General features: G+C 45.8%; 1 protein-coding gene across 5 annotated transcripts in view; it reads right to left on the reverse strand.

The window, feature by feature from the left end:
* The window catches only part of PDE7B (phosphodiesterase 7B), a 514887-nt gene that overhangs the window by 206653 nt on the left and 281439 nt on the right, over positions 1-26795 (reverse strand). The window lies entirely within an intron of this gene.

Raw genomic sequence — 26795 nt, forward strand, 5'->3', positions numbered from 1 at the left:
ACCTCGCACAGAGCTGCTGGGAGGCCTTCCTCTGGGTCTGCCTCTACCTCTGCCTCTACCTGTTTTGTCCGTTGTGTCCATATCTGGGGGGGGGGGGGTGAAGTTAAAGGTATGCACTGACTTGACTAATACAATGTACAGTCACACAGGTGCAGTTAACAGGTATGCACGGAGTGGTATATCACACTGCGTGCACTCACGTAGGTAGGTGGGTGCAATGAACACAACAGGTAGGTATATGCAGTGATGGGTATTACAATGTGCACCTGTCACACACAGACAGGTAGCGGACAGGCACAGTGACACTGCGTGCACTCAGCTCACGTAGGTAGGTGGGTGCACTGTGAACAACTGGTAGGTAGGTTCATGCAGTAATGGGTATTACAATGTGCACCTGTCACACACAGACAGGTAGCAGACAGGCACAGTGACACTGCGTGCGCTCAGCTCGCGTAGGTAGGTGGGTGCACTGTGAACAACAGGTAGGTAGGTATATACAGTGCTGGGTATTACAATGTGCACCTGTCACACACACAGGTAGTCACTGAATGTGCTGGGCCTGGCAGTGACACACACACAGTATGAATTATCAAGGCTGTCTATGCAACACAAGAGTCAGTGGGATACACAGAAAAAAAAATAGATCACAAGAACAAGATTAGCTCTCAAAAGAGCTGTTGTGGGGTGCTATTTTAGCAAAAAGAATCAGCAAGGAGCAAGCTAAGAAGCCTACAAGAGCAACTAATCTTTCCCTATGAGAGTCTGCAGCAGCAGCAGCTGTCCCTTCTCTATTTACTGCAGGCACACGAGTGAGTAAAATGGCCTGCGATGCCTGCCTTTTATAAGGGGGGGGGGAGTGGCTCCAGGAGGGATTGTAGCCTGATTGGCTACAATGTGCCTGCTGACTGTGATGTAGAGGGTCAAAGTTGACCCTAATGGTGCATTATGGGGGCGAACCGAACTTCCGGAAAAGTTTGCGGTTCTCCGCGATCGCGAACCCCCTAAAGTTCGCCTGGAAACGTTCACCGGTGAACCGTTCGGGCCATCTCTAGAGCTGGTTAGGGAGTTGATGTGAAGAATAAATGAGAGAGAAGAATCAAATATTACCCCTAAGCACCATGCTTTGGGATCTGAAGTTACAGGGGTGTTGTTAACATTTATTGCTATATCAGGCAGAGAGGTGGACAGAGATGGGGGAAAGACGATTAGTTCTGTTTTATTCATACTAAGTTTTAAGAAGCGAGAGGACATGAAATAAGATATAGTGGACAGTCAGGAACCCGTGTGAGGTGGGAGTTAAAGGGAACCTAAACTGAGAAGGCTGTGGATTTTTCCTTTTAAAATAATACCAGTTGCCTGACTCTCCTGCTGATCCTGTGTCTCTAATACTTTTATCCACAGCCCCTGAACAAGCATGCAGATCAGGTGCTCTGACTGAAGTCAGAAAGGATTAGCTGCATGCTTGTTTCAGGTGTGTGATTCAGCCACTACTGCAGCCAAACAGATTAGCAGGGCTGCCAGGCAATTGGTATTGTTTAAAAGGAAAAATCCATATTCCTCTCAGTTTAGGTGCTCTTTAAGGTCTGGGGCCAAGAGGTACAGTTGTGTATCACCTGCATATAGGTGGTATTGAAAGCCAAATGAGCTGATTAAGTTACCAAGGCAATGCATGTAATGGAAAAGAGGAGGGGACTGAGGACAGAACCTTGAGGTACCCCCATAGACAAAGGATGTGGAGAGGAGGTCTGATCTGAGTAAGAAACAGTGAAAGACCTTCCAGAGAGATAGGAAGATATCCAGGAGAGAGCGAGGCCCTTTGTGCGTAAAGTGAGTTAAGTGTGGTCGACAGACACTGAATATCTTTAGACATAACAACAAAAGTTGTTTAGGTGATACCTTTAATGACTAACTGTACAAGATTTATTTGCAAACTTTAAGTTTCTTGCTCAGGCATGTTTCAGAACAGGATCATAACCATGCAGTATGGTTCTGATCCAGTTCTGAAACATGCCTCAAGAAGAAATTTAAAGTTTCAAAAGTTTGCAAAGACATCTTGTACAGTTAGTCATTAAAGGTATCACCTAAACAACTTTTGTTGTTATGTATTCGAATTCTCTTCATGACCAATACTGGACCACACACAACTGGCTGAATGTCTTGTATGTCTATTTTTTCTACAAATAATAAAATTTATTTGTATGGTGTCTATGTATTATTTTGTAGCATAACCATTCAAAGGAAACCAGAGACAAACTATATTCAAAGTTTTATACATACCTGTGGCTTCCTCCAGCTCCATCCACACGGATCGCTCCCACGCCACTGTGATCTCTGTCTTCTGTAACGGGCATGGGCATAGGGCCCGCGGTCGCAGGGGTCGCTGTGGCGACCGGGCCCGCCTCCTAAAGAGGCAGGGAGGAGCCCGGTGGCCTGGACCCCCCAGGTGTTGAAATTCCCGCAGCGCACTGCGGGGTCTGGCTCCCGGAGGCAGAGCAGGGCTACGGCAAGATGGCTGCCGAAGCCCTGCACTAGAGACTATTTGTGTCTCCAGTACAGGGCTTCGGGCGCCATCTTCCTGTAGCCCTGCACTCTGCCTGTCAGCGAGGGAGAAACTGGCTGCTCCGCTGCAGGATCGTAGCTAGAGGAGCTGCACGAGGGAGGCTGGCTGCACGTCGGGGAGCTCACGTCAGAGGCTGGCCAGGTGAGTGAATTTTTTTTTATTTGTACAGGTTTATTTTCTGGTGACTGTCCCCACATAACGATTATTTTCTGGTGACTGCCCCCACATAACGATTATTTTCTGGTGACTGCCCCCACATAACGATTATTTTCTGGTGACTGCCCCCACATAGCGATTATTTTCTGGTGACTGTCCCCACATAACGATTATTTTCTGGTGACTGCCCCCACATAGCGATTATTTTCTGGTGTCTGTCCCCACATAACGATTATTTTCTGGTGACTGTCCCCACATTGCGATTATTTTCTGGTGACTGCCCCCACATAACGATTATTTTCTGGTGACTGTCCCCACATTGCGATTATTTTCTGGTGACTGCTCCCCACATAACGATTATTTTCTGGTGACTGCCCCCCCATAACGATTATTTTCTGGTGACTGCCCCCACATAACGATTATTTTTGGTGACTGCCCCCACATAACGATTATTTTCTGGTGACTGCCCCCACATAACGATTATTTTCTGGTGACTGCCCCCACATAACGATTATTTTTGGTGACTGCCCCCACATAACGATTATTTTCTGGTGACTGCACCCACATAACGATTATTTTCTGGTGACTGTCCCCACATAACGATTATTTTCTGGTGACTGCTCCCCACATAGTGATTATTCTCTGGTGACTGCCCCCACATAGCGATTATTTTCTGGTGACTGCTCCCCACATAACGATTATTTTCTGGTGACTGCTCCCCACATAGCGATTATTTTTGGGTGACTGCCCCCACATAACGATTATTTTCTGGTGACTGCCCCCACATAACGATTATTTTCTGGTGACTGTCCCCACATAAGGATTATTTTCTGGTGACTGCCCCCACATAACGATTATTTTCTGGTGACTGCCCCCACATAACGATTATTTTCTGGTGACTGCCCCCACATAGCGATTATTTTCTGGTGACTGTCCCCACAACGATTATTTTCTGGTGACTGCCCCCACATAGCGATTATTTTCTGGTGTCTGTCCCCACATAACGATTATTTTCTGGTGACTGTCCCCACATTGCGATTATTTTCTGGTGACTGCCCCCACATAACGATTATTTTCTGGTGACTGTCCCCACATTGCGATTATTTTCTGGTGACTGCTCCCCACATAACGATTATTTTCTGGTGACTGCCCCCACATAACGATTATTTTCTGGTGACTGCCCCCACATAACGATTATTTTCTGGTGACTGCCCCCACATAACGATTATTTTTGGTGACTGCCCCCACATAACGATTATTTTCTGGTGACTGCACCCACATAACGATTATTTTCTGGTGACTGTCCCCACATAACGATTATTTTCTGGTGACTGCTCCCCACATAGTGATTATTCTCTGGTGACTGCCCCCACATAGCGATTATTTTCTGGTGACTGCTCCCCACATAACGATTATTTTCTGGTGACTGCTCCCCACATAGCGATTATTTTTGGGTGACTGCCCCCACATAACGATTATTTTCTGGTGACTGCCCCCACATAACGATTATTTTCTGGTGACTGTCCCCACATAAGGATTATTTTCTGGTGATTGCCCCCACATAACGATTATTTTCTGGTGACTGCCCCCACATAAGTAACGATTATTTTCTGGTGACTGCCCCTACATAATGATTATTTTCTGGTGACTGTCCACACAACGATTATTTTCTGGTGACTGTCCACACAACGATTATTTTCAGGTGACTGTCCCCACATAACGATTATTTTCTGGTGAAAGCTCCCACATAGCGATTATTTTCTGGTGACTGTCCACACATAACGATTATTTTCTGGTGACTGCCCCCACATAGCGATTATTTTCTGGTGTCTGTCCCCACATAACGATTATTTTCTGGTGACTGTCCCCACATTGCGATTATTTTCTGGTGACTGCCCCCACATAACGATTATTTTCTGGTGACTGTCCCCACATTGCGATTATTTTCTGGTGACTGCTCCCCACATAACGATTATTTTCTGGTGACTGCCCCCACATAACGATTATTTTCTGGTGACTGCCCCCACATAACGATTATTTTTGGTGACTGCCCCCACATAACGATTATTTTCTGGTGACTGCCCCCACATAACGATTATTTTCTGGTGACTGCCCCCACATAACGATTATTTTCTGGTGACTGCCCCCACATAACGATTATTTTCTGGTGACTGCCCCCACATAACGATTATTTTCTGGTGACTGCCCCCACATAACGATTATTTTTGGTGACTGCCCCCACATAACGATTATTTTCTGGTGACTGCACCCACATAACGATTATTTTCTGGTGACTGTCCCCACATAACGATTATTTTCTGGTGACTGCTCCCCACATAGTGATTATTCTCTGGTGACTGCCCCCACATAGCGATTATTTTCTGGTGACTGCTCCCCACATAACGATTATTTTCTGGTGACTGCTCCCCACATAGCGATTATTTTTGGGTGACTGCCCCCACATAACGATTATTTTCTGGTGACTGCCCCCACATAACGATTATTTTCTGGTGACTGTCCCCACATAAGGATTATTTTCTGGTGATTGCCCCCACATAACGATTATTTTCTGGTGACTGCCCCCACATAAGTAACGATTATTTTCTGGTGACTGCCCCTACATAATGATTATTTTCTGGTGACTGTCCACACAACGATTATTTTCTGGTGACTGTCCACACAACGATTATTTTCAGGTGACTGTCCCCACATAACGATTATTTTCTGGTGAAAGCTCCCACATTGCGTTTATTTTCTGGTGAATGCCCTCACATTACGATTATTTTCTGGTGAAAGATCCCACATTACCTTTATTTTCTGGTGAATGCCCTCACATTGCGTTTATTTTCTGGTGAATGCCCTCACATTGCGATTATTTTCTGGTGAATGCTCCCACATTGCGTTTATTTTCTGGTGAATGCTCCCACATTGCGATTATTTTTTGGTGAATGCCCCCACATTGCGTTTATTTTCTGGTGAATGCTCCCACATTGCATTTATATTCTGGTGAATGCCCTCACATTGCGTTTATTTTCTGGTGAAAGCTCCCACATTGCGTTTATTTTCTGGTGAATGCCCTCACATTACGATTATTTTCTGGTGAAAGATCCCACATTACCTTTATTTTCTGGTGAATGCCCTCACATTGCGTTTATTTTCTGGTGAAAGCTCCCATATTGCGTTTATTTTCTGGTGAAAGTTCCCACATTGCGTTTATTTTCTGGTGAAAGCTCCCACATTGCGTTTATTTTCTGGTGAATGCGCCCACATTGCGTTTATTTTCTGGTGAATTCCACCACATTGCGTTTATTTTCTGGTGAAAGCTCCCACATTGCGTTTATTTTCTGGTGAAAGCTCCCACATTGCGTTTATTTTCTGGTGAATGCCCCCACATTGCGTTTATTTTCTGGTGAATGCCCCCACATTGCGTTTATTTTATGGTGAATTCCCCCACATTGCGTTTATTTTATGGTGAATTCCCCCACATTGCGTTTATTTTCTGGTGAAAGCTCCCACATTGCGTTTATTTTATGGTGAATGCTCCCACATTGCGTTTATTTTCTGGTGATTGCTGCGCACATAACGATTATTTTCTGGTGACTGCTCCCCATATTGCGATTATTTTCTGGTGAATGCTCCCACATTGCAATTATTTTCTGGTGAATGCTCCCACATTGCGATTATTTTCTGGTGAATTCTGCGCACATAACGATTATTTTCACCTGAGGAAGGGCTACGCCCGAAACGTTGTGTGCCTCTATTGCTCTGATTTTTCAATACAGTGATTGAACAAGCCTTCTGAGTGCGGTCTCTGTGTGTGTTTCTCTGCCATTGCTCTACACAGGAGTGGTGTACCTGTGAGAGACCAGCACCGGCATTCAGTTCCAGGAGCCCTGGACTGACACACGGGTGTGGAGGTGTGAATTTTTTACTACTAACGATTATTTTCTGGTGAATGCTGCGCACATAATGATTTTCTGGTGAATGCTGCGCACATAACAATTATTATTTGGTGAATGCTGCGCACATAACGATTATTTTCTGGTGAATGCTGCGCACATAATAATTATTATCTGGTGAATGCTGCGCACATAACTATTATTTTCCTTCAGACTGGCATCTTGCTACTAATTGCCCTATTTCCTCTGGGTGCTGCGTATGTTTGCAAATTGAACGTGGCAGCCATGCTGCTGGAAAGCGGAATAGATATAGCCATGCCATGCACAGCTATGGGGATTTGGATATGTGTGTGCTTCGGGTGTTGCGAGGGGGGGCTGTTGTTGCCGGAAGGGGGGGCCCACATCCAGATTCCGCATCGGGGCCCAGAGGTTTCTAGCTACGCCACTGATAACGGGTCCCATACCTTCGGCCAGCCACGGCCAGTCTGAGCATGTGCACTGTGCTCTCTCCATCTAAGAATAGTACTGCGCAGTTGCAGTACTATTCTCCGCCGGAAAGAGACGGAGAAAGCGCACTGCGCTTGCTCAGACTGGCAGCACTTATGGGACCCTGCACAGTATCATAGCTATTTCAAGCACTGCACTTTTCTGTACAGTGATTTCTGATGTTTTATTGGGATGTGTTGGAACCACCTATTCAAGACACAGACACAGAACATTTCCTATTGCGCTTTTCTCCTGGTGGACTCAAAGCACCAGAGCTGCAGCCACTAGGGTGTGCTCTATAGGCAGCAGCAGTATTAGGGAGTCTTGCCCAAGGTCTCCTCACTGAATATGTGCAGGCTTACTGAACAAGAAGTGCAGAAATTCAAACCCAGGTTTCCTATGTCAGAGGCAGAGCCCTTAGCCAGTACACTATCCAGAAGTCATCATCCCAAGTGCTCCTACTAGTGCTGGGACCATTCTGTATAGATAGATACATACTTACAAACATATTTGTTGAGAGAGAGTACTGTATTTCCACTGCAAAAAAAAACGTTATTTTCTAAAACTTAATCAAATGGGAAAGTTTAGTGTATGAAATATTTTCACAGAGAACACATTGTTCATTAGTGCTGTGTGGTTTGTGTTATTTCTTTGAATTAAAATTGCTTAATCTCTACAACTGGCACTTAACAATCTGTGTAACAGATAGAGATGTCCTTGCCTATATAAACACCAACTACTAAATGTACAGTCACCATACAGTCTTTAAACATTACATCCTGTACAGAACTGGCAAATATTGCTTGTATAGTTCCAAATGTCCTCAGAAATGCCATGGGAAGCACTTTAGCAGTATGATAGGAGCTGATTTAGAAGAAGAGAAAAAACAGAAAATATGAAAACACACTTGAGAAGTTGGCAGAATAACCATGCAGGCTTCCTCTTCTAATTTAATGGAGGAAAATGAAGCAAGAGGTTTTTTTCACCATTTCTCGTAGGCCGGCATTCTCAAAGATGGTACATTTATAAGCAAAAGTATTGCTGTGAGTCACAGGAATGCTACTTGTAAACATCTATCTTTCTCTCTTTATAATATATAATCTACTAACCCAGTCATCATTTGTTTTCCCCATATTCATTTGCATACGTATTGCGGCGCCGATGCATGCATTGAGCCGCTAGTAAAAATATATGATATTTTACTATGCGCTTACCCATCACCCATTCTCGAACTCTACCCTCCTAGTACCTAAACATGTGGTTTTCCCCCATAGCCGCCCCCCCCCCCCCCCCCCCCCAGTTATGTGTTAGTCAATTTTTAAATACTTTTTTGTATTATTATTACTATAGTTGTTATAGTTGTAGAACTCTCTTTTCTACTTCATTCCATTTTGTCTTTGTCTTTTTTCAAAGGTGGCCATGTCCATGTGGTTGGAAGTGTATTGTCACCAGCTGACCTGATCAAACAACTATCAGTTTTCTGTCAGCTTATCAATCAAAAGTTGATATGACTTGTTGGACAATCTCTGCTTAAAGAGACACTGAAGCGAAAAAAAATATATGATATAATGAGTTGGTTGTGTACTATGAATAATTACTAGAAGATTAGCAGCAAAGAAAATATTCTCATATTTTTATTTTCAGGCATATAGTGTTTTTTCTAACATTGCATCACTCTATAATATGTGCAGATTACACAACACTCAGCATTCAAAATGAGTCTTTCAGAGCAGTCTGTGAAGTAATGACCTCTCCTCTAGCAGAGGAAAAGTAAACAGTTCAATTACAGTTGAGATAATAAAAGTCAGATAACAGCCCTCTCCACGACTAAGTTAGTCGGAGAGCTTAATAGCTTTTTTGCATAGAGATAACAACTGGAGTTTCTCAACTCTTCCTGTACTGGAAACAATTAGACTGATGTATCTGATCTTAATGTTTTTTTTCTTGGCTGTACTACACATATAAATCATAATATCATCATTTTTTTTGGCCGCAGAGCGGTGTACTGCACTGAGCGGTACAACACTAGTGGTTTTATTGATAGACTTCTGCTGAAATCTAATCAAGGATCAAGGACTTGATTGATTTTCAGTTGATTGTTTGCACCTTGTCCTTGCACTGGGTTTTGGCTATTATCAGTTATGCACTTGAACAAGCCACATGTAACTGTGAATGTTCTTTTCAATGCCTAATCCATTAACTAGCTAATGACTGCTCAAAGCCAATTGGCGTGAGCAGCGTGGCAACCCCAGGACCACTCCACACTAATTTGCGTGAAGTGTAGAGGCGGACATTGCAGGGGATCACGCGCGCCGATGCGCACGCATCTCTGCTTGAATGACGGAGCTCCGCCATCAGTCTCCAAGCGGCGATCGCCACTAGCAGATTGTTAGACAGTGAAATGTGTACAGCGCTGCGAACTGAATCAAACGGCTGTCCCCCTGGGAGACAGTAGAGCGATCGGCTCTCATAGACTGAAGCCTATGACAGCCGATCGCCATCATTGGCTGGCTGGGGGAGAGAGGGTGTTTAAAAAAAAAAAAAAAAAAAAAATAGGAAAATTTGTTTAAAAAATATACAAATATTTATTAAAAAAAATTAACATCCTGGAAGAGATCATTGCTCACCAACAGAAAGCTCTGTTGGTGAGCAGAAAAGGGGGGGTTCACTTGTGTGCTGAGTTGTACGGCCCTGCAGCGAGGCCTTAAAGCTGCAGTGGCCGATTTTGTAAAAAATGGCCTGGTCACTAGGGGGGTTTAACACCACGGTCCTAAACAGGTTAAAGAGAACCCAAAGCAAACTGGAATGCAATAGTTAGATACGTACCTAGGCAGAAGGAAGCCACTGTTTCCTCCGGAGGCTTCCTGTGTCCTCCTTGTAGGATCCCAGAGGATTCCCTCTTTCTAAATATATATATCTATCTTTTTTTTGTCCCAAATCTGCCTCGGGTACACTTTAAAAGTTTATGGAGTTCAACCTTTTAATCTGTAGGTCATGGAACCATAGGATATTGATGTCAGTTTTCTTTATCACTGTTACATTTTAGGGCAGGAACCCAAAAACAATTAAGGCTAGGGTTAAGATTGGGGTTAGGGCCGGATTAGCTTTTCTCATTTAGTGTTGTAGCGGCACCAAGTATGGTGCACCACATCACAACAATCCGTTAGTATGAACTATGCAAATGTAGACTTAAAGGGAACCTTAACTGAAAAAAAAATGAGTTTTACTTACCTGGGGCATCTACCAGCCCACTGCAGCCATCCTGTGCCCTCGCAGTCACTCATGGCTCCTCTGGTCCCCCGCTGCCAGCTAGTTTCGATTTTGCCGACTAGGAGTCGGCCGGCCGCCGTGCGTACGTTTTTACGCATCCCTGCTGGTGCAGGAAGTTATTGCAGACATCAACAAGTACATTTTTACACATTACACCCGTAACATGTGAAAATGTACTTGTTGTTGTCTGCAATAGCTTCCTGCACCAGCAGGAATGCGTAAAAACGTACGCATGGTGGCCGGCCAACTCACAGTCGGCAACAACAAAACTAGCTGGCAGCAGGATACTAGAGGAGCCATGAGTGACTGCAAGGGCACAGGATGGTTGCTGAGGGCTGGTAGATGCCCCAGGTAAGTAAAACTCATTTTTTTTTTTACAGTTAAGGTTCCCTTTAACTAGTAGTGAGCAGGATTTCCAAAATGCCAAACATATTCAGTTGCAAACAAAGTATTAACCCCTCATAGCTGACAGCTGGGCAGGGGACCCTCAGTATCATCAATGGGGCTAGATACAGGTATAATCAGGATTATTAGCGCTCACTGATTTGAGCAAGAAGGGTCTGAACTGGTAACATTTATCATTTAATAACAAACAGGATAGGATAGAGATGGAAGCCTGGTACCAGAGAGAAACAAGTGATCTGTATCTTTACTAAAGTTCTTGTGGAGACATGTCGGGTTGCTTGAGTAGCTGACAAGCGCTCCACGAAGTTGTCGGCATGCGTGTGGATGCATGTGTGATGTCACACATGCGCCCCTGTTACTCCAGCAACCACGTGGGGCGTGTGTATGGACGAAGGACTGCTTCTGGAACTAGCAGGGGGTAAACAGCAGCCATGGACAGGTAATGTATTGGGCACTGGTGGGCACATTATACTTTGGGGGGACAGCGTTGTTTTTTTTTCTTACCTTTGTTACTCGTCCCCATATCGCTCGCTCTTACTGCCGTGCACCAGATCGAGTAAGTCTACCCTACATCATGCAGCATGTCCAACTGATTAATGCAATCAATTTTGGCCCGAAATTGGTCGCATTGTCAATTGGGCATGCACTTCGCGGCCCCAATTTTCATCCAATTCCGATTATAATCATCAAATTGGATGGTCGATAGGCCACCAAGTCACCTGATGTATGTCCACCTTTATGCTAGGTACACACAATGCAATTTTCTGACAGATTTACTGTCAGATCGACTATTTCCAACATGTCCAATCTGATTTCCGATCGATTTTCAGATCGATCCTCTGTCACTTCTATGGAAAATCGATGATTTTTTCCGATCGGAAATCAGAACGGACATGTTGGAAGTAGTCGATCTGACAGTAAAGGCGCGTACACACGCCTGATTTCATCAAACGACGGGTCGTCAGACCCCCCACGAGGCGACCGTTCTGACTGTTTCCCCGTGTGTACAGTCTGTTGGCAGGCTGATAAGGCAGCCTTATCAGCCTGCCAACAGACTGTACACACGGGGAAACGGTCGTCAGAACGGCCGCCCCGCGGGCGGGTCTGACGACCCGTCGTTTTAATAAATCAGGTGTGTGTATGCGCCTTTAAATCTGTCCAAAAATTGCATTGTGTGTACCATTGTGTGTACCAAGCATAAAGGGGCCCATACACCTAACGATTTTCCCGCCGATATACAGCCGCTTCGATCACAGTGATCGAAACGGCTGTGAAATCGCCGTGCACACCGCTGACAGAACAATCGATTTCCGTCCGTTCCCGTTTATTCCCGTCGACCCATCCGTGCGGAAGATTTTCCTCAGTCGCCGGCGGGTCGGGAGTGCGTCGATTAACGGTGTTCGAATGCCCGATGACCGACGCAATACAGCGGGTATACATTACCTGTTCCGGCCGGCGCGAGTCCCCTGGTCTTCTTCTCCGCTTCGGGCTCCAGACAGTTTCTTCTCCGCTTCGGGCTCCAGAGCTACACAGAATTTCTTGTCCTGGCAGGAAGTTTAAACAGTAGAGCACCCTCTACTGTTTAAACTTCCCCTGGACAGGAAGTTCAGTAGCCGGAGCGGAGAAGAAGAGCGGGGACCAGGGGACTCGCGCCCGGCCGGAACAGGTAATGTATGCAGGGGAGGGGGGCAGCTCCACAGATTGTGATCGGTTTCAGGCTGAAATCGATTCAAAATCTGTTTGCAGTAAAGGTGGCCATACGATCCCTCTCTGATCAGATTCGATCAGAGAGGGATCTATCTGTTGGTCGAATCTGATGGCAAATCGACCAGTGTATGGCCACCTTAAGGGATATATATTGAGGATCTTTTTCTACTGTAATACTTTCAGATAAGAAGAGTGATAGGAATCTTAGTCACATTGTACTGGTTACTGAATGTAATGGATTAGGACTCTCTCTCTGCTTGAAAGGCTGTAATTGCTTGAAATGTGCTGTGGTAAGCCCTCTGCAGGTTGCAGAAAGGGAATCTATATGGGATGGGAAGAGGCAACCAATAAACATAAACATAAAATATTTAACAGGACTAAAAAAAAATCTTATGAGTCCCTCTCTGCACAGTTGTGGTCAACGAGCGACAGGGTGAGAGAATTCTTAAGCGGCATGCACTTCAATGTTAAACTGTAAGTACACAGACTTTTTTTTATTTTGATTATTAGAAGGTGTTTAATGCATTTACTTTTTTAATAAAGTCTGTGTCACTTTTTTTGGAGATTTAAACACTCTTTTTGTGTGACAGTTAGCTCCAAAACAGGAAGTGACTGGGATTTAAAAATTTAAGCTTGGTGTGGCAAGAAATGGAAATAACTTGCTGATGGGGGTGCCTGTTCCTGGGTGGCTTACCTCCTGAGACAGAGTTTTCAGTAGTGCAGCAAAATATGACCTGCTCCCTCTGCGCCGTAGCCTGACTATCGGCTCTGACCTCAGACTACTCTACCAAACTGGTACCACTACCAACTAGAGTTAATCTATGGAGAGCTCAGACTTCGCTGCACCGGTTAAGCAGTGCAATCTAAGCCACAGTTCAGGCGCCAATGGAGAAGGCTCTGTGTGCTGTGTTTGGCCTGCAGAATAGAATTTGTGACACATCTGACTATAGCTACATATAAGCAAGTTGAAAGAAAATGATTATTTAGAAGCACAGAGATCCACTTTAACCACACAGAGACACAGCACCCCAACTTTAGCACAAAAAATGGACGGTCATAATTTGGGTAGTCCCATGGCTGTGGACTTAATTTACTGGATTTTCTCCAATAGTTACATTTCTAAAGGTACATAGAACGAGCTGATGGGGGATCTAGAGGTTTTTAGCTCAGAATATATTATCGACTATACACCACACTCCTAGAAAGGAAAGCATGAAGCTCGAGATAAAATTAATGTGAGAAAGTAAAAAAATGCCATGGGCCTGTCTAGACCTTTCTGTGAGAGAAAGCATGTGACTGAGTTACAATAGCAATCAGAGCTATGTCTGCACATGTGGGTGGATGTTTTGTGAAGGACACTCATGATCAAGGTCTCCTGATAGTGTTATGTGTGCGCTACTGTTATTTTATCTTGCAAATTAAACGGATTTGGCCAGCCACCCTCAGTACTAATTAGAAATGTAACCCCTTCTAAATATCAGGATCAGAATACATTTATTTTGCCAAGTACAAAGGGGGTTGTACCCAGAATTATATTTGGCACATACAGGGTCAGTGACGGTACAGTACAGAGTAAAAACAAACAAACATACAACTCAGGTATAGGTGAAATATACATTAAGTGCTCATATACATTGCACATAGAAACATAGCTAAAAAGACCAGAGGGGTAGTCTTAATGCTATGTGAGCGGAGCTGCTATTATATCAGCAGCACTCAACTGCACTGCAGCAACTCAGGAGCCCTGCACAATGTCCTTGAGAGAAAAGCAAACAGAGAAAGCAGGAGAAGAGAGACAGACAGAGAGTCACATGTTCAGTGGCACTTGGCTGCAGCAACTGTCCATGCTGATGTGTGGGGTGTGGATGACCTGACTCCCATATCAATGGCCAATTTACTCAACAGCTTAGTCCAATTGGCTCGATGAGAGGCCTGGAGACTGAATGAATGGCGACTGCAGGCAAACGGGGCCTGGCCTGCTAGAGGAGAGCAGGGATAGAGATGGCTCGAACCTCCAATTCAATTTTAGGTTTGCGAACCTCCGCAAAAAGTTTGGTTCGTGCGAACTTTTCGAACCGCAATATACTTCAATGGGGAGGCAAACGTTGAAAACTAGAAACATTTATGCTGGCCACAAAAGTGATGGAAAAGATGTTTCAAGGGGTCTAAAATCTGAGTTTTTGCATGGGGAGTGGGATATATGCCAAAAGTCCCGGGGAAAAATCTGGATTTGACGCAAAGCAAGGTTTTATGGGCAGAAATCACATTCAATGCTAAATAGCAGGCCTAAAGTGCCCTTAAACATCTTGCATGTGTATACATCAATCAGGGAGTGTAATTAGTGTACTGCTTCACACTGACAGACCAAACTCACTGTGTAACGCACCGCACACAGCAGTTTGTGTAGTGATGGCCGTGTTGGGCTGGTGCGCACCATGATGAGAGTGCAGGTGATGGCGGCTTTCCAGCCCATATGGTCGCCGGGCTGAGGTAGCTCAATGACAGAACAACAGTGACTGTCCAGCTGATAGAATTTGGTCTGTCCACAATGAAGCGACGACCTTATTATCTTGGGTGTGCCCCCTCTCCCGACACACTCGTATAGCCGTCGGTCATTGCTTCATTGTGTTACGCAAGCCCCTTCACCACGAAGGGGAATTGGCACATGTACATGCCTTTGTTTTGTTGTTGAAGCTGCAGTGCAGCCAGAAAAATGAGGCAGGCATGTACACGCACCAGAAAAAGTATTATAGCGGCCTTAAAAATTCAGGAATCCGCCTGGAGTCCTGGACCCTGTTAATGGTGGCGGAGAAGGCAGTCAAGCGGCCTGCAAGCAGAGATACTGTGTGGGGACCGACTTAGTCATGGGGTAGGCAGTCACACGGTGTGCAAGCAGAGATGCTGTGTGTGGGGACTGACTTAGTCTTCGGGTGGGCAGTAGCCCTCCGGGATCCATGCCTTATTCATTTTGATAAAGGTGAGGTGCTCAACACTTTTGTGACCTAGGCGACTTCTCTTCTCAGTGACAATGCCTCCAGCTGCACTGAAGGTCCTTTCTGACAGGATGCTTGAGGCAGGGCAAGACAGAAGTTGGATGGCAAATTGTGACAGCTCTGGCCACAGGTCAAGCCTGCGTACCCAGTAGTCCAAGGGTTCATCGCTGCTAAGAGTGTCTACATCCACACTGAAAAGGTGGGTATGCAGTGATTGGTATAACTAATGTGCAGCTGTCACACACACAGGTACCGTAAACAGGTGCAGTGACTGGTGGTATATAACACTGCATGCGCTCACATAGGTAAGTAGGTGCACTGAACAGGTGGGTATGCAGTGATTGGTATTACAAATGTGCAGCCGTCACACACAGGTAGTTACTGAATGTGCTGTATATGCAACACAAGTGGGACACACACACACACACACACACACACACAAAATAGATCACAAGAACAACATTAGCTCTCAAAAGAGCTGTTGAGGATGAGGAGTGCTTTTTAGAAATAAGTATCAGCAAGAAGGAGCAACCTAACAAGCCTAACACAAGAGTCTAACTAAGCTTTCCCTATGTCAGCAGGTTCTCTCCCTTCTCTAATTACTGCAACCACATGAGTGAGTGAAAAGGCTGACGCTGCCTGTGTTTTATACGAACGCGAGCCACCGAAGTTGGCGCAAATAAGTTCGCGGTCAAACAGTTTGGGCCATCTCTAAGCAGGGATACCTAGATACCATGCAGGGTTGCAGGAATCTCAGCTGCTGTGTCCAGGCAATGGAGTAAAGGTTTGGTGGCTGACCACGGTGTCCCTGATGGGGGACGTGAAAGCAAAGGATCACGATGGCTGGATATGCAAAGTGCTACATATTTCAAACTGGAGGACTGTCAACACTTTGAAGAATGAGCAAACAGATAAACTGGGAATCTGAAAGGGCTTCTGAATATAATCTTGTGCAAAATATTTCCTAATTTGTAAACCAACTACAAGTACCTTAGGTTGTGTTTCTACTATCCTGGCTAGGGTCAGTACCTACTCAGTAAGGAGTTCAAGGCAAAACTCCCTAACACTGCAGGGTGGCCTCTTGAGCGCGTCCCAGTGGCTGCAGCTCTTGAGCGCTTTTAGTCAGACAGGGGAAAAGCGCTATACAAATATTCGGATTATTATTATTATTACTACATCCAGTAGCCTACCTAAGGGGGTTGTGGGAAGAGGATGGGGGAAGGGTGTGTGGAAGGGTCGCAGCCACCTGTGTTTCTTAGCTAGTGCCACTCCGCTGTGCCTAAACCCCATCCTGTGCTCCCCCAGATGAGAAGCAATGCAGAGTATGCATGTGCTGAAGCTATGCTGTTATCTCACCTGTTGACCACAAGCACCAGGAAAGCTTTATTTGCGTGGGGAGAGGGGAAACTACTGGCACCAGGGAAGGTTTATTGGGAAAGGAGAAGGGAAACCATTATCTTTATAGAGGGGCATGTTGCATGTAAAATAGCTGAGTGAATAAATTCATAAAAATAGAAAAAGGGGACCACTGCAACCACCAAATAAACAACCATCCATACAGGAGCAGGGACTTTGCAGCCAACTATATGTAGAAAAAGGATGTCCAGCTACATCGGAGGTTCAAATAAAAGTCCAATTTTTATTGTGAATTGGTGGAACCGCAGTCAATAGGCCATACCCTTATAAAGGGTCAGACATGCAGGACCATTCACCTGGGTACCACCAGGATCCACAGAATACAAGAAGAAGTAATTTTAAAACAATACTGCTATAAATATATATAAAACCTCCACCAATCACAGCACTCCCTGCTTAGAGCAGACCTGATAGGAAACTGCTCATTAGTATGCATCCCTAGGTCACATGTTACTCAGAACTCTATTGGTCGCCATCCTGCACAACTAACATCACACGCAGGATGGACATAAATCCATAAATTGCGAGCCATCCATAATAGTATATAAGTTCCCTTCATACCTAGATGTACGACTTTTCATGTGTAACCTTCTCACACTGAAATCCACGCTGCAGCAGAGGCTGATCGCACCCTTAAACACGGCTAATACGGCCGCATATGGTAAACTAGCAGCCGGGGCTCCACCCATTACAGGAAGTCAGCCCGTGCTGACTCTAACCAATAGTATGAGGAGCGCACAGGACCAGAAATACTCCCCCTGAACATGTCATGTCCATTGCTAGGCGATGTGTAAACAAAACAGGGGAAAAAATGTAAGCGCGCAGCCAGCCACCGCAACAGACAGGATTAATAAGCATGGGAAAACTGAAGTGATAATAACAATAAAGAGTTAAAGATAACTAACAAAGTCATATCAAATACTTGAGAATCATATTTAGTATCTACAAAACATATATAAAATAGACCATTTAGCTACCAATTAAAACTGAGGTCATACTCCCTATTAAGACCAGAATTAATGGCGTCAAGTTCACGTATCCACTTTGCCTCAGCCTTTGATAACCTTCTATGCCTGTCACCACCCCTAACATCAAGGTGAGCACCTTCCAACACTAGAACCCGTAATTGACTACCATTATGCCTAGAAGAGGCAAAATGTCCAGAAACTGCCTGATCCTTATCTTTATTGCGGATCGCAGATTTATGCGACGTTATCCTTTTCCTCAACTCCAGAGGAGTCTTTCCAACATAACATTTACCACATGGGCATTTAACCATACATACTACCAAGCGTGAACTGCAAGAAAATCTATAATATATTTTGTATTTATTCACTCTAGTAGGATGGGTGAAGGTGTTCCCCTTAATGATATTGTGGCAAAGATGACATCCCAGGCACGGAAAAGTGCCACATCGTGAACCCAAAGGTTTCTTTAGGTCTACATCAGAGTGAACTAACCTACTCCTCAATGAGGGTGCCCTTTTATATGAAAAAAGAGGGGCTAACTAAACTCTTTGATATGAGGCAATGAGTCACTCAAAATGTTCCAGTTACGACGTAAAAACACTTTTCAACCTCACTGCTGATAGTATTATACGTGGAAACAAACGCTACTCTATCATTATCTCAATTCTGCCTCCTAGGTCTATCACTTTTTTATCCTTTTTCTTCAACTGCTCTCTTAAAATGTAATCAGGTTAACCACGAACTTTGAAACGTTCAACCATATGGTTCAATCTGATTGACTGTCTATCAACGTCACCTACTACTTTATCAATCCTTTGGAACTGTCCTCCAGGGACATTATAAACTGTATGTTTGGGATGAAAGCTATTGAAATGCAAAATGGAATTTCTGTCCGTATCTTTTCTATAAAGGTCAGTGACAAGTTTGTTACCATCCTTAAATACCTTTGTATTCAAGTATGATATACATTCTGCATCACAATTGATGGTGAGTTTGATGGCCTGGCACTTCAACCTGAGGGAATCCACAAAGTCAATCAAGGTCGAGTGTGGCCCCGCCCACAAAACACATCATCTATGTACTGCCACCATTTGCCATATTTTTGAAACAAAGATTATGTATAAATGAACGCCTCCTCATAGAGGCCCATGAATAAGTTAACATAGGTAGGGGCCACGCTCGACCCCATCGCTGTCACCCTACGCTGCAAGTAAAAATGGCCATCAAAGTAAAAGTAATTGTCATGCAAAATGATATGTAAAAGTTTAAGCAAAAAACCCCTCTGTTGTTCATCAAAGTCTGAACAGGTGAAAAGGAAATATTCGATTGCCTCTACACCCCATCATGTGGAATGGAGGTGTAGAGGCTCTCGACATCCAATGTCACTAAAAGCCACTCCTCCTGTATATGCCCCAGACCATCCAAAAGATCCAAAAACATTCCCGTGTCCCTCACATATGAGGGTAAATGTAAGGATCGGTGTCAGCACACAGAGAGAATCTGATTATTGGTGATCTGCAGTATCGCCAACAATACAGATGTCACCCCATTATTGATGATCTGCAGAATCACCAATAATACAAGTGCGACTAACCTCCGGACACCTAACACAGTGAATAACAATAACAACAGCAATAACATAACAAGATCGTGGAAATATCCACCACACGGCGATTCCTCAGAGGTGTGGTTACCTCTGAATGGGAACCCCGTGTGTGAGATCCTCAGTCCAGGCAAAGAGAGGAATCTCGGCCTCTGGCAGTAATCGTCTGCTAGGGCAGGCGTCTCGGAGAGGCAAGCCTCAGAGATAACCCTACAGTGGGAGACGTTCCACTAAAGGGAGAAAGGTCAGACGAGCAAAGGTTCAGCAATAGAGAAGGCGGCAGCAGTACAGAAACAGAAGGCTGATTCAGAGTCGTTTAAACAGGCAGGGTCGGCAACTTGAATCAGATAGGCAGAAGTACAAGAGCGGTAAGAGTAAAGAGAAGTCAGGGAAAGCCAAGGTCAAAACACAGGTAAATAAACAAATACAATCCTAATCTAAGGTGTGACGTCCTTGGTGACAACACCTGGGAAACTGGACTAAGGTCTGAGCGCTAACACAATGTGTATTCACGACAGCAGACAAGGAGCAACTGACATCCAGCTCCTTATATGCTGAGGATCACTCAGCCAGCCCGCACAGAAGCCCAGCCAATCCGGAGGCCTCCAGAGGTCAGCTGACTGGAGAGTCAGCTGACCCTCCTTCGTAGGAGGTAAAAGTCCTGCCACCTCGCGCGCGTGCGCATGACCCTCTGCCTCTGAACACCAGAGAGGCCAGGTCCCAGGTCAGCGCACGAACGCGCACCGAAGACCGCCGGCTGGGAAGCGGAGACCGCCGCCATGCTGCCCCGCGTGGCGGCGGCGTCTCCGCTATTCCTCACAGTACCCCACCCCCATTGAGGAGTGGACTCCGGACACTTCCTACACAGCTTCTCAGGATGTAACTGATGAAACCTCTTTTTTAATTTCTCAGCATGCATGCGACCCTCTGGTACCCAGGATCTGTCCTCCACCCCATACCCATTCCAATGGACCAGATACTGCACAGAATTCTGCACCAGCCGGGAATCCAAAATTTCTCCAACCTCGTACTCGGTCTGGCCCTCTACTACCACTGGGTGGGGGGGGGGGGGGGGGGAGGGGGAGGAATCCACATACACTGCTGGTTTCAACAAAGAAACATGGAATGATCTCCCACCTCTCATGCTGGCTGGGAGATCAATCACATAAGAGACCTGATTGATCTTTTTGGCCACCGGATAAGGTCCTATGAACCTGGGCCCCAACTTGGTGGACGGTTGTCTGAGTGCCAAATGTCTCGTTGACACCCACACCATGTCTCCAGGAGAAAAGTGCCAATCAACAGACAGTCTCTTGTTGGCCTGTTTCTTTTGATTCTGGTAGGCTACTCCCAAAAAAATTTTCACTTGTCCCCAAAGTTCCTTCAAAACCTTCTGCCAATCTTCCAGGGCTGGGAAGGGAGAGGAACACACCGGCAATGAGGAAAATTTAGGAGACCTTCCTGACACAACCTGAAAAGGGGACACGCCTGTTGAAGCGCTTCTCAGGTAGTTGTGTGCAAACTCTGCAAAGGGCAAAAACGTAACCCATTCAGTTTGCGCATCTGCCACATAGCATCTAAGGAATTGTTCCAGTGCCTTATTAACCCTCTCAGTCTGCCCGTTGGTCTGTGGGTGATACCCAGACAAAAAGGACAGGTTCATACCCAAACTACGGCAAAAGGCCCTCCAAAACTTCGATACAAATTGGACTCCTCTATCAGATACCACATCATCCGGAATCCCATGCAACCGGAAGATGTGTTGTATGAAGAGGTCGGCTAACACTTGAGCTGACAGAAATCCTTTAAGAGGAACAAAATGGGCCATCTTGCTGAACCTGTCCACAATCACCCATATCACAGTCATACCCTCAGACTTGGGAAGCTCGCCAATGAAGTCCATGGACAGATGGGTCCATGGTTCACTTGGGACTGGTAAGGATTGTAAGGTACCCACTGGAGCCTGGCGAGACGGTTTGCTCCTGGCACACACCACACACTGACAAATTCCTTGCAATCAGAAGCCAATGAAGGCCACCAAACACACCTCGTGAGTAGATCCAGAGTGCGGGTGACCCCAGGGTGACCTGCGTTCTTATGGGCATGGAACAGCTGCATGATTTGCAGACGGAACGGAAGTGGAACAAAGAGAACCCCCTCTGGTTTCCCTTCTGGGGTATCTAGCTGGTAAGCAGCTAATGTGACTGCCCAATCTTCCCAGGTCTCAGTGGCTGCCAGCACCACCTTGTCTGGTAAAATGCTCTCGGGAAGTGCGGGCTGAGCTGTCTCTGGTTCGAAACATCTGGAGAGAGCTTCTGCTTTAACGTTCTTAGAACCTGGAGTGTACGTGATAACAAATCTGAAGCGCGAGAAGAATAAAGACCAGCGGGCCTGTCGAGGAGTGAGTCTCTTGGCCCCCTCAATGTACTCCAGGTTCTTATGGTCAGTATATACAGTAATGGTGTGTTCCGCACCTTCAAGCCAATGACGCCATTCCTGGAAGGCTAGCTTGATGGCCAGGAGTTCCCTGTTGCCCACATCATAGTTTCTCTCAGCAAGAGAAAACCTGCGTGAGAAATAGGCACAAGGATGTGTCTTGCCCTGTAGACCAGAGCGCTGAGACAGCACAGCCTCCACCCCGATCTCTGAGGCATCTACCTCTACTATGAAGGGGAGAGCGACATTAACATGTCTCAGTATGGGGGCAGAGCAAAACAGCCTTTTCAGGGTATTGAATGCGGCCTGGGCCTCCGATGACCACTGATAAGGGTCAGCCCCCTTCTTGGTAAGCCTAGTCAGAGGGACTACTACCGAAGGAAATCCCTTGATGAATCTCCAGTAGTAGTTAGCAAAACTAAGGAATCTCTGAAGTGCCTTTAAACCCACTGGCTGTGGCCATTCTAAGACAGCAGAGACCTTTTCTGGATCCATAGAGAGACCTGAAGTTGAAATAATATAACCCAGAAAAGGGATTTGAGTGACCTCAAAGAGACGCTTCTCCAGTTTTGCATACAGAGAATTCTGTCTCAATTTCTTCAACACGAATTTGACATGATTACGATGCTCTCTAAGGTTGGGGGAGAAAATTAATATGTCATCAAGGTAAACCAACACAATCTTCCCCAACACTTCCCTGAAGACCTCGTTTATTAACTATTGGAAGACGGCCAGAGCGTTACACAACCCGAAAGGCATTACTAGGTACTCGTAATGCCCGTCGGGTGTATTGAAGGCCATCTTCCACTCGTCACCATCCCTGATGCGCACCAGGTTGTATGCCCCACGTAAGTCCAATTTAGAGAAAATACTGGCATTGGTTATCTGAGCAAAAAGATCATTTATCAGAGGCAAAGGGTAACGATTCTTTACGGTGATCTTGTTTAGACCCCTGTAATCAATACATGGTCTAAGACCACTGTCTTTCTTTTGTACGAAAAAGAACCCGGCCCTGGCCGGTGACCGAGACGGACGGATAAAACCCTTCGCCAAATTTTCCTTAATGTACTCCCGCATAGCCAACTTCTCTGGCCCCGACAAGTTATAGAGATGTCCCCTCGGGGGCATACAACCAGATCTTAAGTCTATGGGACAGTCAAAACTTCGATGGGGTGGAAGTTTATCTGCGGATCTAGGGCAGAACACATCAGCATACTCAGCGTATTGTATCGGGACTCCCTCTAACCTGGTGGTACCAATGGTAATTTTCCCCAGACAATGATTACGGCAATGAGGTGACCAACTGAGCAACTGACCTGAGGCCCAGTCAATCTGCGGGGAATGGAGTTGTAACCATGGCATCCCGAGGACAATGGTGGAGGTTGTCATGCGCAGTACAAGGAACTGTAAATTCTCTTTATGTAGAACGCCAATAGTGCAAGACAACATCGGAGTCTGAGAGAGAGGCTGTTTGTACTGTAATGGGGAGTCGTCAATTGCAGTAACTACCACTTGTCGATCCAAAAGGTGTAGTGGAATTCCCAGACCTTTCACAAACTCGTAGTCTATAAAGTTGGCCGCAGACCCTGAGTCTATGAAGGCCTCGGTGCAAGTAGTCAAATTCCCCCAAGAAATGTAACAAGGGAGAAGTAAATGATCATTCTTATTTAGAGGTAGACTCTGCTCGTCTAGGGTATTACCTCTGACTACACCTAGACGGCAGCGTTTCCCGACTTCTTGGGGCAATTCTGAGCAATGTGACCCTCCTCCGCACAATACAAACAAAGCCTCTCAGCCCTTCTGCGTTCCTTCTCAGCGCGAGTCAATCGGGAGTGTCCGATTTGCATTGGTTCATCAGTATGCGGGATAGGTGAGGAGGACGCATAGGAGAGTGCCCTCACCGCATTCCTGCCTCTGGATTGACGCTGATAACGTAACCGGCGGTCAGCTCGCACCGCCAGAGAAATCGCGTCATCGAGTGACTTCGGTTCAGGATGACCTAACATTAATTCAGAGACTGCGTCTGATAAACCTGAAAGGAAGCAGTCGAGCAAGGCATAAGGTCCCCACCTAGATGACACAGCCCACCTTCTAAATTCTGCCGCATAAACCTCAACCGATATCCAGACCCTGCTTGAGAGTTTTGAGCTTCCTCTCCGCAGTGATAGAAGCATCCGGATCATCATAAATGATGGCCATTGCTTTAAAAAACTCCTGGACGGAGCTTAATGCCACGTCTTCTGGCGGAAGATCATATGCCCAGGTTTGTGAGTCCCCGGACAATAAGGTTTTTATAAATGTCACCCTCTGAGTTCGGTACCCGACAAAGTGGGCCTTAATTCAAAATATGACAACACTCGGTTACGAAAGTTCTGGAAGTCAGACCTGTGTCCTGAAAATTTCTCAGGTACTGACAAACGCAGATCTGTGACTGGAGGGGATTGCATGGTAGCTACAGCCGTCTGGAGGACCCGCACAGATCCAGACAGTTGATTGATCTGGCTCTGTTGTGTATTAACCACCTCGACGAGGTTATTAACTGAGGTGGTTAAAGCCTCAACCTGGCTGCGTAATGCATCCATCATTTGTGGTCTGCTGTTCTGTAAGGATCGGTGTCAGCTAGTGTTGGGCGAACATCTAGATGTTCGGGTTCGGGCCGAACAGGCCGAACATGGCCGCGATGTTCGGGTGTTCGACCCGAACTCCGAACATAATGGAAGTCAATGGGGACCCGAACTTTTGTGCTTTGTAAAGCCTCCTTACATGCTACATACCCCAAATTTACAGGGTATGTGCACCTTGGGAGTGGGTACAAGAGGGAAAAAAAATTAGCAAAAAGAGCTTATAGTTTTTGAGAAAATCGATTTTAAAGTTTCAAAGGGAAAACTGTCTTTTAAATGCGGGAAATGTCTGTTTTCTTTGCACAGGTAACATGCTTTTTGTCGGCATGCAGTCATAAATGTAATACATATAAGAGGTTCCAGGAAAAGGGACCGGTAACGCTAACCCAGCAGCAGCACACGTGATGGAACAGGAGGAGGGTGGCGCAGGAGGAGAAGGCCACGCTTTGAGACACAACAACCCAGGCCTTGCATGAGGACAAGAAGCGTGCGGATAGCAATTTGCATTTTGTCGCCATGCAGTCATAAATGTAATACAGATGAGAGGTTCAATAAACAGGGACCGGAAACGCTAACCCATCACAGATGTTCATTGTTCATGTTACTTGGTTGGGGTCCGGGAGTGTTGCGTAGTCGTTTCCAATCCAGGATTGATTCATTTTAATTTGAGTCAGACGGTCTGCATTTTCTGTGGAGAGGCGGATACGCCGCCGATCTGTGACGATGCCTCCCGCAGCACTGAAACAGCGTTCCGACATAACGCTGGCTGCCGGGCAAGCCAGCACCTCTATTGCGTACATTGCCAGTTTGTGCCAGGTGTCTAGCTTCGATACCCAATAGTTGAAGGGTGCAGATGGATTGTTCAACACAGCTACGCCATCTGACATGTAGTCCTTGACCATCTTCTCCAGGCGATCGGTGTTGGAGGTGGATCTGCACGCTTGCTGTTCTGTGTGCTGCTGCATGGGTGTCAGAAAATTTTCCCACTCCAAGGACACTGCCGATACCATTCCCTTTTTGGCACTAGCTGCGGCTTGTGTTGTTTGCTGCCCTCCTGGTCGTCCTGGGTTTGCGGAAGTCAGTCTGTTGGCGTACAACTGGCTAGAGGAGGGGGAAGATGTCAATCTCCTCTCTAAAGTCTCCACAAGGGCCTGCTGGTATTCTTCCATTTTGACCTGTCTGGCTCTTTCTTCAAGCAGTTTTGGAACATTGTGTTTGTACCGTGGATCCAGAAGGGTATAAACCCAGTAATTGGTGTTGTCCAGAATGCGCACAATGCGTGGGTCGCGTTCAATGCAGTCCTAGGCCGAAGAGGTCATAGCCTAGGGTCACTAAACCTGTTTATTTGGGCAATTTCAATGGTGGCGAGTCTGACGTACATAAATCGCAGCAATGGCCGTTAGCAACGTCTGAATCTCACGAAATGTCTCATGCAGGTAGAAGACATATTGTTAGACTTGGGCTCCAAAGATAGGTTCCCTACATCTCTGCAAACCAGAGTTACAGGGCTCCAAATTTGGTAAAATCCCCCATAGGCTTTCATTGGGCCTCCTATTTACAGTTCCAAAATCTCACATCTTTTCAAAGGGCAATTACTCAGCAGTGGCAAATTTTCTAGCATTGTAGGGACCCTTAGGGGGAACATGACTGGTGAGTTTCGGGCCCCTAGGCCAAAGAGGTCATAGCCTAGGGTCACAAAAACCTGTTTATTTGGGTTATTTCAATGGTAGTGATGGTGACGTACATAAATCGCAGCAATGGCCGTTAGCAAAGTCTGAATCTCACGAAATGTCTCATGCAGGTAGAAGACATATTGTTAGACTTGGATTCCAAAGATGGGGTCCCTACATCTCTGCAAACCAGAGTTACAGGGGTCCAAAATTGGTAAAATCCCCCATAGGCTTTCATTGGGCCTCCTATTTACCGTTCCAAAATCTCACACCATTTCAAAGGGCAATGGCTCAGCAGTGGCAAAACTCACCAGTCATGTTCCCCCTAAGGGTCCCTACAATGCTAGAAAATTTGGTACTGCTGAGCCATTGCCCTTTGAAAAGATGTGAGATTTTGGAAAGTGAAATAGGGAGGCAATGAAATCCTATGGGGGATTTTACCAATTTTGGACCCCTGTAACTCTGGTTTGCAGAGATGTAGGGACCCCATTGACTTCCATTATGTTCGGAGTTCGGCCATGTTCGGCCCGAACCCGAACATCTAGATGTTCGCCCAACACTACACGTGACCCGTTCGGCCAATCACAGCGCTAGCCGAACGTTCG

The sequence above is a fragment of the Hyperolius riggenbachi genome, chromosome 4 (assembly GCF_040937935.1).
Source record: "Hyperolius riggenbachi isolate aHypRig1 chromosome 4, aHypRig1.pri, whole genome shotgun sequence".
NCBI classification, from domain to species: domain Eukaryota; kingdom Metazoa; phylum Chordata; class Amphibia; order Anura; family Hyperoliidae; genus Hyperolius; species Hyperolius riggenbachi.